The sequence below is a fragment of the Podarcis raffonei genome, chromosome 15 (assembly GCF_027172205.1).
Source record: "Podarcis raffonei isolate rPodRaf1 chromosome 15, rPodRaf1.pri, whole genome shotgun sequence".
Taxonomy (NCBI): domain Eukaryota; kingdom Metazoa; phylum Chordata; class Lepidosauria; order Squamata; family Lacertidae; genus Podarcis; species Podarcis raffonei.
Genome location: NC_070616.1, coordinates 37834921 through 37853941, shown reverse-complemented (window position 1 = coordinate 37853941; position 19021 = coordinate 37834921). Strand labels below are relative to the sequence as shown.

General features: G+C 48.2%; 1 protein-coding gene across 2 annotated transcripts in view; it reads right to left on the bottom strand.

Annotated features, from left to right (window-relative positions):
- The window catches only part of LZTS1 (leucine zipper tumor suppressor 1), a 40033-nt gene extending 24135 nt beyond the window's left edge, over positions 1–15898 (bottom strand). Inside the window, exon 1 of one of the 2 annotated variants that reach the window (XM_053367274.1) lies at positions 15775–15898. The gene's annotated coding sequence lies outside the window, so the exon portion shown is untranslated. Of the gene's footprint in view, positions 1–118; positions 206–15774 lie in introns of those variants that run through there. The other variant, XM_053367275.1, reaches the window with a different exon arrangement.
- Between the last annotated feature and the right edge of the window lie 3123 nt (positions 15899–19021).

Below are 19021 nucleotides of genomic sequence, written 5' to 3'. Positions count from 1 at the left end.
AAATAGGACTGGAGCTCAAAATCACATTTGAGCAATTTCAACACCATGTGGGAAATCTTCTGTTAACACACAGTTTCACCTTTCGGAAGGTAAGCTGCTTGCCTCTTTAAAAACTCACCATATCCCTGGCAGACAGTGCAGGAGAAGAAGCTGGGGTATGCCTTCCTGGTGGCATGCTTAAATGTCCTTCCTCCATCAGTCCTGGAGGGAAGATACACAAATACCCTAAACCACAAGCACAAGTTCCCCTACAACTCCAGAAACCTTGAGTCAGTGACTCATGTCCTCCTGTACTCCTTTGGTCGTGGCATAGATAGATAGATAAAACTTTATTTGCATTTGCTAATAGCCATAGCAACAGTAATACATTACAGTATACGCAGAAAAGGAAATTTGATATAAGAGCACAATTTAAAGTCCTGAATCAGCAGTCAGTTAGTGGCCCTTTTTCTGATTGCCCCAGCTATGAACCTAGCAACCTTTGCTGTTATCTGCTCATTTTGATCTGATAGAAGAAAGGGCATTGTGGCAGTGGTTGAGCGCCCTGGGATGGTTAATACAAGTGGGGTGATGATCTCGTTCCTCAGGTCTTTGTAGACAGTACAAGACAGGAGGACGTGTGCCACTGTTTTGATGCTACCGTCTCCACAGGGGCAAAGACGTTTCTCAGGCGGGATCTTTTGGAATCGACCCTCAAGTACCGCAGATGGCAAAACATCCAGTCTTACAAGTGTAAAAGCACGTCTGTATTTTGGGATAATAAATTTGTGCAGATATGGGGCCAGAGAATCAAAATGGAAAGGTGGAAAATGAACATACCAAGAGCAGAATTTCCTTATAGTGGCCAGGTAGTTCTGATGGTCGTGGCATATGTGAAATCTCTACTGAACCCTTCTTATAAAATCTGCCAGGAGTTGCACATCTCTCAACCCCGTTCAGCTCGACACGCATCTCTCACTCTCAGTGTGGCCAAATACTGCAGCAAACAAAATCCACCAGGAACTGGTTCCAAGTACTCCCTGGAATCTCTGACAGGACCACAACTTTTAAGCTGCTGGTGCCCATCTTCTTTTACTCTACGTTGTTGTTTATCAACCTCATTTCATTTCATGACCTTTTGTGTTTTGTGTGTTACTTATTTGGGTTCCTTGGTACTACTCATTGACTTCAACAATCAAGATTTGATAGAATGTGCTGCTGGGCTACACATCCCAGCCAGGACGCAAGGCGGAAATCTCATAATTCCATGGCTGGTGGATGTCTGTCCATAACACCTCTCCTATCTGCCTTGCCTACCTGCCCATGTCTGCAGTTTCTATTAGTTAGTACCTTCTTCTGCAGTCTCCAATGAAACGACAAGCTCAGGGTGGGGTGGGAGCAGAAACAGACCCTTGCCAGCTTCATTAATGCCACTTCTCAGGGTTTTTTTAAACATAAATATAAAAGTATTACAATGGGTGCATTCACATGGCAGTATACAGTGGTAAAGGTAAAGGGACCCCTGACCATTAGGTCCAGTCGTGGCTGACTCTGGGGTTGCGGCACTCATCTCGCTTTACTGGCCGAGGGAGCCAGCGTACAGCTTCCGGGTCATGTGGCCAGCATGACTAAGCCACTTCTGGCGAACCAGAGCAGTGCACGGAAACACCGTTTACCTTCCCACCGGAGCGGTACCTATTTATCTACTTGCACTGCGTGCTTTCGAACTGCTAGGTTGGCAAGAGCAGGGACCGAACAACGGGAGCTCACCCCGTCACGGGGATTCGAACTGCCGACCTTCTGATCAGCAAGCCCTAGGCTCTGTGGTTTAACCCACACCTCGGGTTAAAAACTTAATTCATTCTGGAGGTCCATTCTTAACCTGAAACTGTTCTTAACCTGAGGTACCACTTTAGCTAATGGGGCCTCCTGCTGCCGTCGCACGATTTCTGTTCTCATCCTGAAGCAAAGTTCTTAACCCAAGGTACTATTTCTGGGTTAGTGGAGTCTGTAACCTGAAGCGTCTGTAACCTGAAGCGTCTGTAACCCGAGGTACCACTGGATTCCATTTCCCCAATGTTCCCCTAATTTTTAATTTCTGCATTATATTTGAGCTACAAAAGCCACTTCTGGAAATCAAGTGGAAGTTTAGGGCTCAGTTCTGTGTCAATGCTTCCAGGAAATCCATCTGCAACCCCATTAATCCACAAAATTGTGGGAGTAAAGTGATGAAATTTGCGGTGGCACGCCAACACAGAGTTCTTTCTTGCTGTTTCCATGGGGGAATTGTGGGGCAACAGAAGCATGCGGGAAGGGAGCGGTGGCACTGCCCAATGTTGCACGTTGTTGTAACACACCAGACACCATGGTGTGAGTGAAAAGAGTGTGACAGAGAATCATAGAATTGTAGGGTTGGAAGGGACCACGAGGATCATCTAGTCCAACCCCCTGCAATGCCAGAATTTTTTGCCCAAAGATTAAGAGTCTCATGCTCTACTGACTGAGCAGGTATACTGCAGGTATAGCAGTGTGAAAGGGTCATTGGACACAGGCACTAGCATTCTAATCAGGCATCATAATCACGTCTGAATGCACCCTATGTGCACCCTGAATGCACCCATTGAATGCACCAATGGTTAGGGCTGACCCTATCAGCCAATCAGCCAATCCCTTCTGCTGGAGAACAGAACTCTGCATGCCTCGTGACCTGCCCTTGTCCCATCACTAAGATGCAGTGAAGGATGCTAACCCATTACTAGTGTTGAAGCAAGATTCAGCTGCCATTCTGGTTGGCTTCTGTATGTGGAATGGGGAGAGGGTACCATTTTGTCCTTGCCTCTCAGGCAGCAAAATGTCTTGAGCCAGCTCTGCCAATGGAGCTGTACAGTTCACCTGCATGTCTGGGGTTGGGGGTAAGGGATGGGAGAACAGTGAAGGAAAAAGCCAAACTGCAGAGATGGGGGGGGGGGGCAGAGGGAGCAGTCATGGAAAAGAAGAAAGAATCACGTGGTTATTGTTGCTAATTTATTTAATGGAGTTATTAAGCCTGGTTTTCAAAAAGGAGATTACAGTGTACTCTAAAACAAAGAGTAAAAAGCTAACTAACAATCCACAAATGCAGGGCTGTATGCGACTGACGTCTACTCAGAGTAAGCCCACTGAAATGAATGAGTTCTAAGTTAGACATGCCTAATAACTGCAAAGGGTCTATTATGAGTAAGACTAGCATGGGCTACAACTCACAATCAACAATATTCAGGACCTGAGCCACTAATATAAAAAATAAGAGAAGCAGCAGATAAAAGCGCAATATGACAAAATCAACCAAGTGCAGACTGGATTAAATAAGCCTTTGGCCCGCAATGAGGAGTGGCATACTTCCTGGGAGAGGTAATTCCAAAAATTTGGTGCCACCCCATAAAAGGTCCTGTCCTTGGTCTCACTTCATAAGAAAGCTGTGTGTGCCTGTTAGTAGTAATTAAAGAGACACTCTCCAAGGTGGGAAAAGATTATCAGATGTGGTTCCAATGCACATCTGAGAATACATTATTTAATTATTCTCTCTTTCAACTGTGTAATGGATTTCTAAACTGCTTTTCAAGAACAATTATCTTCCCAAGGCAGACTAGCAGCTGTTCACAGGGGACGTGAGAAATGCAGGTTGCTTGCAGTGGAACCTTTCTGCACGGCCATCAATAGGCTGAATAACCTGATACTTGTGTATTTAAATGGCATTTCTATCTTTCACACATGCTCACAGACAGCAGGTTGGGAGAGGCACAAAAGTATCTTAAGTGCCATGTGTGAAATATTCCTAAATCCCGGTGGGAGTACAGTGTCTGACACGTCCATAACTGAAAGCTCTTGGCTACATCTGAGCCTCCTTGGCAGATATCTTTCCTGTTTCATGGCACTTAACGCCCACTGCAGGGATTACTGAACAGGCACGGTTGGCAATGGAAGAAGATGCATGCAGAGGAAGGATGGGCAAGCAAGGCAGAGGAAAAGTGCAGGAAGGGAAGAAGAGCCAAATAGCATCATAGCTCTCAAGGGTATGACATTGTTCTAGGGACAATCTGGGAGAGGGCATTGCTGTAAAGAAGGAAAAGAGTTTTTGTGGGGTGGGAAGCTGCAAATCTAGAAACAGTTCAGTCCAATTCCTAAAAATAATCTGAGTCTTGTTAATGGGACTTACTCTCTGGTAAGAACCTATAAGATTGCAATCTTAACAAGTTGAACAAAGAACCCTGCAGGCTCAGATCACAAGTCCATATAGACCGGCATCCAGGTTCCAAAATTTGCCAGCAATTTCTGCTGTTCTCTCAGTGGCAGCTTAACTGAATAGCTTCCCATACCCTTGAACTTTGTCTCCCCTTGCAAACCCATATTATCCCAAAATGCAATGCCCATTTTCAGATGGTAGAAAACAATTTTTCCATGGGTTGTCGATCCCACTCTCAATGGCTAGATTTAAGAATTACTTTATTCTTTTGCTGAGTCCATTATGGAATGTGTGCTTTTTTCTTCAATTACAGGTAAATGAACAGTTTTATCAGAAGTGCAAACTGACACTGAAAGATTTGCTAGAGTTATTAATTTTACTCTTACCCTTGTAAGCCATAGTTATAGTTAAACACGGAACACAGCACATCATACAAGCAGGTTTATTGCAGAGAAGCACGTCTATTGGACCAGTGGAGGCAGCGGCAGCCACCGCCAATGTCTTGTAAATGTCAATTACAACATCTAAATGTGCTCTGCAATTTTCACGCCGAATTAGAGGACCTATAACACCATCTCCTTGCATATGAGATATGGCAGCCAGCCAAGCGCATCCATCACGCATCCGTGTGAGACCTCAAATCAATTCCCCTTTCAGAAATTCTCTTGCAGGCAAAGGGCTGTGCAGTATTTCATGGGGATGAAGAGGGGCTCATCAGAGATTTGTCTTGCAGAGAAAGAGCCTGAGAAGTAAAGCACCTCCATAGTCTTCCTACATCGCTGCCTGTATTTAAGACTGTGAAAAATACCCAGAGGTATCTGTAGCCAATGCCCCTTCCCACACAGAATAAATTAAAATATGGTTGCTATGCTGAAGAGGAGGCGGTGCCTGTTCCTAGATTTATTTATTCAGTTTCGCTAACAGACTCATAACTGGTCTTTAAAGAAAGAGTCTTCACAAAGTGGCTTATAATCCATCCATCTACATATCTCAAAACATGGCTGATTAAATATAATTTTAAAAAGTATCAATTTCATAACACTGTTTTTTTAAAAAAACAGCACAAGAACAGCAATGGCCCAGCCTGGATTAAATCAGCTTTCCTGATGCAAATAAAAGTATGCATGGTTTAGAACAGGGACGTCCAACAGGTAAATCGTGATCTACCGGTAGATCACTGGACGTCTGTGGTAGATCACTGGCTCCCCCCCAATGAAGCTCAACAAGTTTGGCTCCCTTAAAAAGAGCTCAACAACTTTGCCCTGCACCCCCCCAAAACTGGGGCTTTTCTCCTCTGCACAAAAAGCACAACATCTCTGACCTGAACCCATAAAAAATAGCACTTTCTTTCCTGAAAAAAAGCTCATCAACTTTGACTTGAACCCCCCAAAAGGGGGGGATGATCACTGCCAGTTTTTAACTCTGTGAGTCGATCACAGTCTCTTGGGAGCTGGCCATCCCTGCTTTAGAAAAAATGGATAATTCCCGCCGCCAACTTCCTGACTCCCTGCCAGTTATATTACAACTTGGAGTCACCCAATGAAACTGACTGGCCGTTAATTCAGAGCAGACAAAACAAGTATCTCTTAGCAGACTGATATGCTTCACTGCTGCAAGATATGATGGTGGTCACTGGCACTGATAGCTTTACAGGGGACTAGCCCTATTCTCCATAAATTTGCCTGCCAATGGCTTTTGGCTAAAATATCGTAAACCTTCATGTTCAGAGGCTATCCATCTCTGAATACCACTTGCTGGGAGAGGGGCCTTTGGGGCTTCCTGGAGACTTCTGACAAAGCACTGAGGGAAGCAGGCAGCTGCAGAATGAGAGGGAACTTTGGTTTGGTCCAGAAGGGCTCATCTTATGACAAGGGTGGGGCAATTTGTTCGGGCCACATTCCCTCATGGGCAATTTTCTGGGGGCTGCATCGCAGTGGTGGGTTCCGCCAGAGTCAAAAAGTGAGCAAGGCCAGAAACCAATGTGGTGGAAAGATGCATGTGACCAGCCAAGCAAATGCTAGAGGTTTTTTTTCTAGACTCTCAGCTTTCCATGGAAGGGACCTGGAGAGGAATTGTGGGCTGGGGAGACTCCCAAGGGCTAGACAGAAAAGCTCGCCGGCCATATTCAGCTCTTGGGCCCAAAGTCCCATACCCCTTGTCTTACGGCCTTATTTTTTATCTTCTGACCTTCCACACAGGCTAGCATAACATTCCCCTAGCAAGACTGCCATCTTTGCTCCAGGGAACAGGGTGCTCTTTCACGTCACTGGCACAGCGTCTCCCTGCCTAAATGCAGCATCCAGCCCACATAAGAACACATTCCTTCTGTAGCAAATTTAGAAATGAAGTAATGGGAGGTGGGTGGTGGGGAGAAACGTTTCGCCTGGCACGTAACTGGTCCTTGAAATTTGTTGCTATGGAATGGAACAATGCCTGAGAAGGCTACCCATGTTAAATAATACATCCATTAACCAATGGTTCGCTCTGAGCACTCCTATGTCAAGATAATAATAATAATAATAATAATAATAATAATAATAATAATAATAATTTATTTCTATCCCGCCCTCCCCAGCCGAAGCCGGGCTCAGAGCAGCTAACAACAATAAAAGTAACACAGCATTCTAAAATCAATTCATTCTAAAATCAATTCAGAATCAAATTAATGGCAACCATTGGGCTAGAGTTCTATGAGGATTACCGAAGGAGGGGGTCAGACTGTGCCTTGGCCAAAGGCCTGGTGAAACAACTCTGTCTTGCAGGCCCTGTGGAAAGATGTCAAGCCCCACAGGGCCCTAGTTTCTTGTGACAGAGCATTCCACCAGATCAGGGCCACAGACGAAAAAGCCCTGACTCTGGTTGAGGCCAGCCTAACATCCCTGTGGCCCAGGATCTCCAAGATGTTTTTGTTTGAAGACCGTAAGGTCCTCCATGGGACATACCAGGAGAGGCAGTCCCATAGGTACGAGGGTCCTAGGCCGTATAGGGCTCTAAAGGTTAAAACCAGCACCTTAAACCTGATCCTGTACTCCACCGGGAGCCAGTGCAGCTGGTATAGCACCGGGTGAATGTGATCCCACGCGAGGACCCCGGAAGGAGTCTCGCCGCGGCATTCTGCAACCACTGGAGTTTCTGGGTCAATTTCAAGGGCAGCCCCACGTAGAGTGAGTTACAATAATCCAGTCTGGAGGTGACCGTCGCGTGGATCACAGTGGCTAGGTCAGGGCAAAAGATGTAAGGAGCCAACTGCTTAGCTTGGCAGAGATGACAAATGTATCCTTTAGTTTGGATTGACTGCTGCAATGTGCTTTGCATGGGGCTGCCCTTAAAGATGTACTCACTGATGGCCTCCCATTGGCTATGGAGAGATGCTCTGTCCTGGTCCGATGCTAGATTCCAGGGAGAAGGGAGCTAGTAGGCTGGAGGGGAGGGGAGGTAGGGCTGCTCAGACGATGCAGAGCTGCAGACAACTCTGAGTGACCAACTTACTCCAACAAGGGTTGGAAGCTAAGGCTCTGGCATCAAACTATGTCCTCCAAGCTCCACCTGTCCCATGGAGAACTTCAGGGCCTTAAAGGATTAATCCCCTGGCCTGAAGATGGGCAGTCCTCCTCTGTTCCATAGCCTCCCTCCTGGTGCATCCTTTGTGCCACTGGACCTGTGATGTGTGATGGGAGGCTCAGGAGAAGGCCTTGGTGGTCTACAAGATTCCTCTGGTGGATCCTGTCCCCTAGCCTCAGTCTCAATGGTCCCTTGATCTTCAGGAGCTGCCTCAGAGTCCTGAACCTGATCTTGCTTCTCAGCTGCTGCCTCTGGATTGCCGCTGGATTCAGGGATCATCATGACACAGGCAGGTTTTGCAACCAGGATTTCAACCATGGCTGGCAACCATGGTTTTCCGGGCAACTTCAAACCATCATTTCCTGCAAACTACAGCTTGCTACCATTTTGGAAAGAGAGAACAGCACAGGATGAGAGGAGGGAGGGAGCCCAGAAACACACCTGAGGCTCAAAGAAGCACAGAGCTAGAGGGTGTCTTTAGGGCACCTCGTTCAATCTCCTGCTCAGTGAAAGCAATTCAGTGCTCTAGCATCCCCAACAATGGCTGCCCAGCGTTTGTCTGAGAATCTCCAGGAAGGAAGAGCTCACTATCTCTCTGGGTAATTGGCTTCGCTGTTGAACTGCTCTTACTATCAAGGCACTTTGAATGTTCAACCAAAATCTGCACTCCTGGAAAAGCAACTGCCAGAAAGGGAAGTCCCGCCTATATTATTGGTCGAGGGACCCTCCAGATACTGTGGAACTCCAGCTCCAATCAGTTCCAGCCATACTGGCCAACTGTCAGGGATGATGGGAGTTGTAGTCCAACAACATTTGGAAAGCCAGGTCCTTTAAATAATAATAATAATAATAATAATAATAATAATAATAATAATAATAATAATATTACCACGTTTTGGCTCCCCAGGTGGAATTCCAAGATATAGAAAGATATGTTAAAACAATCACATCCCCCCCCCACATACCCTGGGGAGAGGGGAAGAAGATTAAACCCTTAAACATAGAAAATGGTTTTCACAGACTGTTGAAATGCCAATAAGGAGAGGTTGTCCTCTACCAATTTCAGTTTCTCTCAGTTTATCATTTTTGCAATCTTAAGTTCGGTTCTCCACATTTCCACATCAGTCTGCATTTTTTAAGTAGCCTCATGAAAATTGATCAGCCGTTTAATGCAAATCTCTCCTAAAACACACATATTTTATGCCATTTTGCCTAATATACACATTTTTGTAATGTGATTGTTCCTTGCTTGATGCATTTTTATATGCTATTTTCTGTAATATATGCATTTTGAGGCATACTTTACCTTCAGTATATGCATTTTAGTACACGTTATTTGGCAGGAGAATTGCATTGCAAAATTTGGTGAAGTGTGAATTTCAAGGGAAGGCTGCATTTCCATTTGTGCATGTGATAGAACGCATTAATTTGGTAGGTTCGCCTTTATATGCAAACTGAATCTCATTTCTCCCCAGTCCTTGCTCCTGGGGTTCGCGTTCCACTAACCTGGATGCCACCACCAAGAAGACCATATCCCAGTCAAATGAGCCTCTGATAGCATGGAGAGGTGGAGCAAAGTGCTTTGCCTATCTGTGCAAGGAAAGCAGAAATTGTATTTCTGCAAGCAACAAAAGCAAACTCTACTAATCAGATCTCAAAATAAACAAAAAAATGACACAGGAAAAACAACAACAGAATGGAAGCAAATAAAAGGATGTCAGAGAAAAAGGACTAGTGTGGAAGGAGCAAACTAGGGCTTGGACATCATTCAACCAAGGTCAAACAATTTCTTTGCTTCATCTCGTGCTGGGGCTCAAGTTCAGCTTACAGCATTCTCTTCCCTCCCGAATCCGGTAACTTTAAAGCTGCTAGTTTCCAAGCAGAAGACTACCGTTCATCAACCTCCCACCATGTTTCAGCCCTGCCTGCCAGTGACTAACGTGGTGGCACAGCAAGCTAAACCCAATTTTAGCAGCTTGCAGTGCCAAGCAGAGGGTGTGTTGTCAGGGACTGGGGCTGCCTCAAACAGAGAACCGGGTGGTTTCGGCAGCCAGCGAGCTGCCAGGATGAAGGGTACAGTACAGCACGGCTGGGATGCGCAAGACTTGGGGGGACAGAGTGTGCAAGTGTGCTGTTCTGGTCACACACACACACACTCAACCAAGTGCTATCCAGCTGCTTCCACTTTGAGGCTAGAAGCTGTGCTTCCATCTAAAACCAGTGTCGCTTTGCACACACACCAGACAAAAAGGGAAAACATTTTGCATCTGGTGCATTGTGCCATTCATGTTAACCCCTTTGCAGCCTGAGGGCCACATTCCTTCCTGAGAACCTTCCAGGGGCCACAGGATGCATGTGGTGGGTGGGTCCAGAGGCAAAAATGATTGAGAACGTTACCTTTGCATGATGGGCTCATTTCTGCAAATACTTACACCACCTCTCTGTCCACCTCCACCCAGGCAAGCAAGAAGCAGTATTAGCAGCCAAGGAGGGTGCAAAGCAGAAATGTGGCTGGAGAGAGTTTCAAGGGCCAAACAGAGAGATCTGGAGGGCCACATTTGCTCCCTGGGCCTGAGGTTCCCCACCCATGTTTTAAACCATGCTTATGTCCCACTTCTTTTCCTTGTCTCATAATTCACCAGATCTCTGATTTCACACCATCTATCATTTTACCATACATTCATTTTCAGCAGTGTTTGAAATTAGCCATCCTGCACCAACCAGCTCCATCCCTTGTCATCCATGCACAAATGCCTGCAGGGAGCAAGTCTCTGTGTGGACAGTTGCATGTGCAAAGGCTTCCTCCGGGCAACCTGGAACCCTGCGCAATCAGGATTCCAAGCCAACGCGCAAGCATTGCGCATGCAGCTGTGTGCAGAAAGGACCTGTGATTACAGATGTTCATGCTGTTTGTGCTGGGGTAAAGCTAACCAGCACAGCTCCTGCGTGTCAGGAAGAGCGTGCAAAGAAGACTGCTGCCTGTTTCTATGCAGCCAGCTGCAGCCAGGAAGAAAACTACTGTTCTTCAAAAGACAGCAGTTTCCATAACAAGGTATTACTGTGTCCTCAGAGCTCCAGAGACATTTGCACAGGAGGTCACAGAGACATCCCATGAGCTGCTTGCCAATGCCGGCCAAAAATCAAAACCATTTGCAAACAATGCCTGGCCGGTTCAATTGCTGTGCCTGAAGCAAACCTTGGCAAACCACACTCCAGCAATAATTATGAAGTGAGGTATTCAGCTTGCATCTGGCACTGCTCTATCAGGAATTCTAGATAGCACAGCCTCATTAGGACTTTTGTTCCAGGTGGTGCGCTCCACGGAAACCACATCTGCGCTCACTCCTACCTATCATGTTGCACCCTCCTCTTAATGCATTTGAAAAACACAATGATCACAAGGTCCTCGCTTTGGCTCTGATCACACCCCCTCCACCTCCAGGGAGAGGCCTTAAGTCACAAAGGCTGCTTGCAGTTGAGTCTTAAAAACCCTTTTCAGTTTCCCTTTTATTTCCCCCACTCCTCAAAAATATGGATCAAGGCAAAATAAGGAATGATGGGAGCTGGCCTGATGTTTGTGAACAAGAACTGGAGCTCAGCGGCAGAGAGCATGTTTTGCATGAAAACAGTTCCAGGTCCGATCCCAGTTAAAAGGATTAGATAGCAGCTGGTGATGGGGAAAGGAGCTTGGGCTGAAACCCTGGGAAGCTGCTGCCAGTCAGGCCAGAAAATACAGGCTAGGTGACCGAATTGTGTGATCTGGGAAAAGAGAACTTTCTATGACCAACAGGGGCCAGGGTGGATTTAGAGCTGTGTGTCCAGCACATGCGCTGGGCGTTGAGCTGAGCAAAGCCTAATAAGCAAGGTCCTGGACTTTGAGAAGGGGGCATGAGGCTCTGACAGGGTCCTCTTGTCTCCTTCCCAAAACCTACTTAGCACTTTCCCAGCTTTGGGTAGGAGGTGGGAGGGCTCTAGGACTCTGCCAGATCCCCAAGCCTATCACTACAGGGTCTAAACTCAATTGGAATGGATCAGGCATAGGCAAACTTGGCCCTCCAGATGTTTTGGGACTACAACTCCCATCATCTCTAGCTAACAGGACCAGTGGCCAGGGATGATGGGAACTGTAGTCCCAAAACATCTGGAGGGCCAAGTTTGCCTATGCCTGAAATGGAAGGATTCAGGTCTGAAAGGCAAAAGTTGTGTCATGAAGCAAAAACAATGGCTCTGCAACCATCTTGCCACCCTTCCGGAATGGGGTGTCATCTCAGTAGGGCTACATTTGGCGGGGGCTGGTCCAATACGGCCCTGCTGAGTCTCAGTGGTTCCCTTGTAGAAATCAGCACAGAGGAAGACGGGGACAAAACTAGAATTTGTTGTCATTGGCTCAGGCTTCCACCTACTGTTTGGGTTCCCTGCCCCCCACCCCGCCAATCGCAATGGGTACCACCCACTACTTCACAATTGCAAGGGAAGTGTACTTCCCAGATGATGATCTTACCCCACCACTGCCAGGAGTTTGGATTTCCTCCATGGGAAAGTTTTTGGTGGTCAAAGAACAGGCAAAAGGAAAGGAGCAGTACAGCATATGCTTTCCATGCTGAAGGTCCTAGGCTCAATCCCTCACATTGATGGGATGGGAGTCTTCCCAGACGGAAGCCTTGGAGAGCTGCTGCCAGCCAGTGTGGACAAGACTGAGATAGACTTGGTGTAAGACAACTTCCTACCTTCTCTCTGTTTAGGACTTACCCAGATGGTGTAAAACAACTACCACCAGATTTCCCCCATAGCACTGTACTTCAAAATTTAACATTTCATTAAAGAGCTCCCATTGCTTTTACAATGTGTATAGCATTTCTTCTCACAATGCAAATCCATACATGCCTTGTACAGGCTTGTATCAAATTCTAGTCCTACTCAGAGTAGACCCACTGATATTAAGAAACATGACCAAATTAAAGTCATTCATTCCAATGAATTACTCCAGATAGAAGTTGGTTGGATATGATCCTACATCTCATTCAGTTTAATGAGGCTTATTCCCTGGTAAATGGGCTTAGGATGGCCGCACTGGTTCCCTGATGCGAAAAATAGGGGATAGACAACAAAAATTGCTTCATTGCAGAATATGATGGTGCTGATGAGTATTCAAGCACTGGAATTCTATGGGGTATAAATATTTTCTTTAAAACCATCTCTCTCTCTCTCTCTCTCTCTCTCTCTCTCTCTTTCCCTCTCCACTCCAAGTTTACAAAATAAATCAGATAAATACACATGTCATGAACTTAAGTAGCCTCAGACTCTGCACATGAAGGATGTGAAACATTCAGCAGCAGCAGTTGTGATCTCCTGTCTGTCTGTAATAAATGACAAGGGGTCCGATGGCAGCAGGGGGGAAGGTTAGCTCTGCTTCCCGCAGATTGTTGTTGCAATTAAAAGAGAACATCTGGAATGGCCCATTATCTGTTCACTCTGGGTGAAATACATGCAAATGCCGTGGTGAGACTTCGCTAACGGTGAGCACTGTTTTGTGAACAATGCATGCTGCAGCATTTTGCTGGACACCACAGACAGTTGTCTCTTAAGACCTGGACATTACACTGTGAATGGCCGGAGTATTTTCTGCACCAAAACACACCAGTTTCTCAGATGGCAGTTCTAAGAATGCTTAACTGCAAGTGAGCCCGCTTGAAAACAAAAGGGAACAGCAGGTCTTAAAGTCAGTTCAAATCTGCACCGACCACATCAAGACGACCACATCCTAGGCATGGTACATTTCACCACAAAGGGATTTTTATCACAAGCATGGCATTTCATCTAAGAGGGGTCCACTTCCACTAACACATAAAATATGTCAACAAACCAACCAACCAATCTAGAGCTATACCTCCTGGCATGCTGCCACAAACAAGTTTCATTATGTATGCATGGGGGTGAGTGGGTGGACAGGCACACTGTGGGTGGGAAGAGGGGAAATCAACAAGAACTACGGTCTTCATCATATTCCCAACATGAGCAAATCCACTCTTTCTTCCAGGTCAGCCGCTTTCAGCATTGGTGACAAATTCCAGAGGAGCGGACGTGTTTGTCTGTTGCAGCAAGAACAACAGAGGTTCCATGTCTGCTATACATTTAAAGCAGTATCATACCACTCTAAAGAATTATGGGGACTGAAGTTTTTTAAGGGTGCTGAGAGCCCCCTCACAGAACTGGAATTCCCAGAGCTCCCTGGGAAGAGGGCTTGATCGATCAATTGATGAATCCCTCTGGGAATTATAGGGAAGGGAATAGGAGTCAGAGTCTTGCGGGACCAAAAGACTAACACATTTACTATACTGTAAGCCAGAGGTTTTCAACCTTTTTGGGTCCACAGCTCCCTTGACCAACTACATTCTTTCTGAGGCACCTCTGTGGGGCTCAGGAGTCCAGTTATATCACCCCTTGCCTGCAGAGCTGGCAGCCTCTTGCCCTTTTTCGAACACCTTCCCTTATGGAGTGTTCCCTCAGCCTCCTCTCCTCTCCCCTTGGGAGTCCTCTGGGCAGCCGCAGCTGCCGCCCCTGGTCTCTGAGCTGCCCCCCCTGTCCCAAGAGAGATGCCTCCCTCACACTGCCCCACAGGGGCCTAGGAAACGCCCCCTGGCCAGCCTGGGGGGCTTGTAACCAGAGCTGCAAGCCTTTGGGAGGCAGAGACACGCAAGGACATCAGAGGAGGGTGGGAAGAAAAGAGGGACAGGGGCCAGTGTTCCACATGACACCCCTGACCATCATTCAAGGCACCCCAGGGTGCCACGGCACACTGGTTGAAAACGTCTGCTGTAAGCTATTCATGCAACTGGCTCACAACAGCTTATCTTTTGTAACTGGTCTAAAGGTCCAAACACAGCTTGTTCTAGAACTGATGCCATAAAGAAAGAAAGCTGGCCTACACCAGCTCAAACAATTTGTCCGTTTATTATCTATTCTCCCTTTTAATCTACTGAATTCAACCTATTAATGTTACCTATCATCACTTATTATCCTATTATCCAGATTCTCTATTATCCCTTTTATCTACTCTGCCAGGAGTTCTCCAGGGTATTCTCTACCACCTGGCTACACAACCCTTTTGCCTAGAAATACCCCAAACGAAAGCTGAGACCTTCTGCATGCCAAGCAGGTGCTCTGTCACTGAGGTATGGTCCCTCCCCCTCAGCACTGAGCTATGCTCCCCAAATCATGCCGCCTATTGAAGATACACTGTGTGCAAGTGCCATCAACAAATGCTGGCTATGTCCAGCACCACCTTATTAGAACAGCCCTGAGTCTCGTTATCAGATGCTGGGCGCGACTTGTGCGCCAGGCGTTATTTCTGAAGACATGCACTTCTCCCCTGTGCCCTGGGCAGTCTGCATTCCTGGCACAGGAAACACAATGCTCTCCCAACTGTGAGAACAGCACACCGGGCACAGACTTGTTTTTTTGCGCATACCAATGTGCCGGCGCAGGCAGCCCATGTCTGGTGTCCGTGGGTGGGTTCGTTCCTGCAAGAGCTGTCCATGCGCTAAGTTGTTCATTGGACCCACCTTGGGAAACCGTTGCTACCTACCCAAACCCCTGTGATGTGCGGTGCGCGCGCACGGGGCACATGATGGATGCTGTCTGGTTTTGTCTGTCTGCTTCTGTTTACACAACATACCCCTTCCCCGCCCCGCAGGAGACGGCGGTCGGAGCAGCAATCAAAAGCACCCGAATTGGAGCAAGCTGTAGCAGCGCACCTGCTTTTTGCGCGCACAAACGTCCCGGGTTCGATCCCCGGCGCGTCTCCAGGTAAGACACCGCAACAGAGCCGTGGACACCGTGGACCCTGGCGAGCAAAAATGCTCTGCACTCCCTACGAGGCAGCTCCCGCCGTTTTGTCCCTAATGCGCGACCGAGACGCGCTTCCCAGCCCGGGCTAATCCCACCCCACTCCCCGCGTCCCAGCCTCCTCTCGCCCCGGGCTCGGATCCTGCCCCTCCGCGCGCCGCCCTCACCTGAAGCTGCCTCTCCGCTGCAGCCTGCTGCCACCTCCGGAGCGCCAAGCACGGGCGATCGCGCCGCTGCCTCCTCCTCCTCCTCCTCTCGCCGCGGGCCCGGCCAGGGCTGCTCCTCTCGCGCCGCGCCGCCACTTGCACGGAATTGGCGAGGCGGGAGAGGCGCCGCGCGCGCGCCGGGGGCGGGGGAGAGCGAGGGGGCCGGCGCGGCTTTTGCATACGCGGCGCTAATTGGCTGCTGGAGCGACTTTGGGCACGCGGCGAAGGGGAGACGGGCGCGCCTCGGGCGCCTCCGGCAGCTGCCCTGCGCGTGACGGAGAGCAGGGGAAGGTCGCGCGGGCGGGGGGGGAGGAAGGGCCTGCAAGCAGAGGAGTCCCCAAGGGGCGGCACGTGCCGGATGCCCTCGCTGGCAGGGAGGGAGGGAGGGAGAGATAGGGTCCCATGTGGGATAGAGACGGAGGGCGGGGAAGGGGCTGCGGAGGAGGAGCGCGGGGAAGGAGCTAGGCTGAGCCAGCTTTGCACGCACCACGTCTCCTGCTGGATGTTGTTGTTGTTTAGTCGTTTAGCGTGTCCGACTCTTCGTGACCCCCTGGACCAGAGCACGCCAGGCACTCCTGTCTTCCACTGCCTCCCGCAGTTTGGTCAAATTCATGCTGATAGCTTCGAGAACACTATCCAACCATGTCGTCCCCTTCTCCTTGTGCCCTCCATCTTTCCCAACATCAGGGTCTTTTCCAGGGAGTCTTCTCTTCTCATGAGGTGGCCAAAGTATTGGAGCCTCAGCTTCAGGATCTGTCCTTCCAGTGAGCACTCAGGACTGATTTCCTTCAGAATAGGTTTGATCTTCTTGCAGTCCATGGGACTCTCAAGAGTCTCCTCCAGCACCATAATTCAAGAGCATCAATTCTTCGGCAATCAGCCTTCTTTATGGTCCAGCTCTCACTTCCATACATCACTACTGGGAAAACCATAGTTTTTACTATACTACAGACCTTTGTTGGCAAGGTGACGTCTCTGCTTTTTAAGATGCTGTCTAGGTTTGTCAAATAATAATAATAATAAATTTTATTTATACCCCGCCCGCCCCAGCCAGGACCGGGCTCAGGGCGCTAACAACCAATAATAAAAAAAAGTTGATTAAAATACAATTTTAAAAAACAAGATTAAAATACAACATTCTCCCACCTTGCAAACTCTCCCCTTCCCTCCAACGCATCTCCCCCCCCCCATTGCCGTCAGTGGGGGAAAGGGAGGTGGGTTGCGGGGGTGGGTTAGCGTGGGTTGTGATACAAAGCTTTATAGAGGTACAGCGGGTCCCCGATTCAAGGTTATAGCAGGTGTGTTTCTTGTCATCTTGTGGATTTTTCTTTCTTTCAAGGATCAGAGTGATTATGGTTCTTTTAGATTCCGCCTTAATTTGGGGAAGGCAGACGCCAAGCTGGTTTTGTTTCGGGTTCTGCAAATGAGGAGGAGAGGAGGCGTTGAGTGGGCAGCTAGAGCCGCTGCCTGGCCGTGTCGGCAGCACTGAGCTCGGTGGAGCAAGCGATCTGACTGTCGATAAGACAGCTTCCTATGTTTGGGGGAAGGGGCCGGGCTCAGCGATATAGGGTCTCCTTTACGTGCAGAAAGGTTCCAGGTTCGATCGGCTGCATCTCTGGGCACGACTGGGAGAAACGCTTTACCTGAAATCTTGGTGGGCCTCTGCCAGCCAGTGTAGACAATAGGGACCTGGATGAACCCATGCCCTGACTTTGTGAGGCAGTTTCATGGCGCCTGTCTGTGAACAAGAAATACAACTTTCATGTTGAGAGAACTTTCCTGTTTTCTCTGAATGCAAGTGCAGTTTGGGGTAATCTTAGATTTGGGATGAAAAGTGTGGTATCCATGTTTGTCCTCAGAGTAAACCCTAATGCAGGCATAGGCAAACTCTGCCCGTCAGACGTTTTGGGACTACAACTCCCATCATCCCTAGCCAACAGGACCAGTGGTCAGGGATGATGGGAATTGTAGTCTCAAAAACATCTGGAGGGCCGAGTTTGCCTATGCCTGCCCTAATGGAGATGCCTAATTTAGATTCATTAATTTCAATGAGTCTACTTTGTGTAGAACTTACTTAGATGCAACCTGGTGTGTACTACTTCAAAATGTGACAGTTCAGCATTCCTGCATTTGTGAACCCTCTTGCTCATTCTGCTAGGTTGGCTTCTGTCCTGAAGTCCTGCCCTGGTTGCATCGCTGAGTGGTAGAGGAGGAGAGCTTCTGCCTACCTTTGGTGGGAGTAAAGGTAAAGGTAAAGAGACCCCTGACCATTAGGTCCAGTCGTGGCCGACTCTGGGGTTGCGGTCCTCATCTCGCTTTACTGGCTGAGGGAGCCGGCGTACAGCTTCCGGGTCATGTGGCCAGCATGACTAAGCCGCTTCTGGCAAACCAGAGCAGCACATGGAAACGCCGTTTACCTTCCCGCCGGAGCGGTACCTCTTTATCTACTTGCACTTTGACGTGCTTTCGAACTGCTAGGTTGGCAGGAGCAGGGACTGAGCAACGGGAGCTCACCCCGTCGCAGGGATTTGAACCACCGACCTTCTGATTGGCAAACCCTAGGCTCTGTGGTTTAACCCACAGCACCACTAGATGGGGCATTCCTTGGTCTGGACCTGGAAGGGTCTTCTAACTTCCTGAATTTAAGCCATGGAGAGCCTGAATTTGATTTCTGGAAATTGGTTTCTGGAGGGGCTCAGCCATGGAACATACGAAAGAATAATTAAGGAAGTCTATGAGCATGTGCAAAATGCATTTCCTTCTTTCTTCATCTCCCCCCCCCCCTCCAGAACACACAGAAGGGCTGGCTTTCAGTTTCAGCAAACGTTCAGAGGATCAGGGCGCAAGTTAGAGCAGGGAATCTTTCCTCAATGGAGGGCCATTGACCCATGGAAACAGAAATATTCAGGCCTAGGGCCAACAGTGGATGGAGCCAGACCTGCTAGCTGGCTGGAGGAGCTGAAGTCAAATGTGGGTGGAGCCAGAGCCAAATGTGGGTGGGATCATCTTTCTATCTCTCTCTGCCAGACCCTCTCAGTCTATTCCTCCTGCCCTCTTTGCTTTCTGCCTCTCATCAACACTCTCTCATCTCCGCTTACATAATACCCATGGCTCTTGTCATGCTGAAACCGCAGCCTGTCTTTTCATAAGACATTCTGGATAATGGCCAAGAGTATTCCCAACATGCACAAACATTTTGGTCTGCCTT